We start from the raw sequence: 1183 nt of genomic DNA on the forward strand, positions 1-1183 counted from the left end.
CCAGACAAGCGTAAACAAACAGTGCAACTGACCGCGTGGACTAAATCCACTAAACTTAAATACAGTGCAAGTATCAAAACAATGGTAGGATACGTGAACTTTAGTCACAAATGTTGTTTTATTTAAAAAATATAATGAAAGTTAAAGACATTTTGAAATTTCAATGTAAACTGATCCAGGGGAAACGCGCCGAAGTTTCTGGTATCTCCTTACCACTTGAAAACACTTACTAGGGGTTAGCTGGCTCTTAAGACGTGTGTTATCGGGCAGAATGTGGTTGTGAGGGTGTGAGAATCTACGACGTTATTACCGGCGTGCGACACCATGGCCAACGTCCTTGGATACTGGGACAGACAAACTGCAAGTGGAAAATAAATCACTTTGAGGAACTTCCCGGGGCTTGGTTTGGTCGGAGTACAATGTGGTTGAGTGGATGGGTCCATTTCTTCAGTTTGGAAGTGGTTGCATGGTGCCTCCAGTGAAACGGACGCGCGAAAAGGTAGGCAAAGTGAGATTAAAAAAGGGAAATGATATGTGGAAAAGAGAGGGCTAAGTTAAGCGTTCTATTTTTTGAATTGTATTATGAGTGGTGAGCCATTCCCGGAGGTACTGCAATACCGGGTCAACCCGTGATGAGGGCGGAGCAAGCTCCGTGGCACCTCATCCCGTTGCAAAAATCAGTTTAATATCGATGTCTCCAATAGGACACGTATCAGATATTAAGCTGATAAGAACAGATACTTTTTTTTTTCTTTTTGATAAAATTTAATGCATATAACAAATTTACAAGCTCGGCCTAAAAGTATATCACAAAAAAGAAGTTTTGCCCTGCAGCGCTAACAACTAAAGAACTAAAAGAGGAAATTGCCAAACCTGGCTACATGCAATACACATTCACACTATATACATCAAATGAAGATAGATCTAGATGAAACACACGTAAATGAAGCATACATAATATATATTAACAAACGAGAAATACAAACAAACATGCCATATTCTAACTGACAACCAATCAAACCATATATATATATAAAGAATCATCAACATGCACATACTATATACATCACACTATACAAACAATATACATGCACAACATCACTATGTAAAATGCTACACATGCCAAAACCTGGCTACATGCACAATACATATTTACAATATAAAGATCAAATGAAGTATGAAC

General features: G+C 38.4%; 1 non-coding gene across 1 annotated transcript; it reads right to left on the minus strand.

The window, feature by feature from the left end:
• Positions 1–584: 584 nt before the first annotated feature.
• On the minus strand, positions 585–769 carry LOC137274900 (U2 spliceosomal RNA). Its single transcript, XR_010956254.1, has one exon. It is a non-coding gene; the product is annotated as a U2 spliceosomal RNA (small nuclear RNA).
• Positions 770–1183: the final 414 nt, after the last annotated feature.

This window comes from Haliotis asinina, chromosome 2 (assembly GCF_037392515.1).
Source record: "Haliotis asinina isolate JCU_RB_2024 chromosome 2, JCU_Hal_asi_v2, whole genome shotgun sequence".
Lineage (NCBI taxonomy): Eukaryota > Metazoa > Mollusca > Gastropoda > Lepetellida > Haliotidae > Haliotis > Haliotis asinina.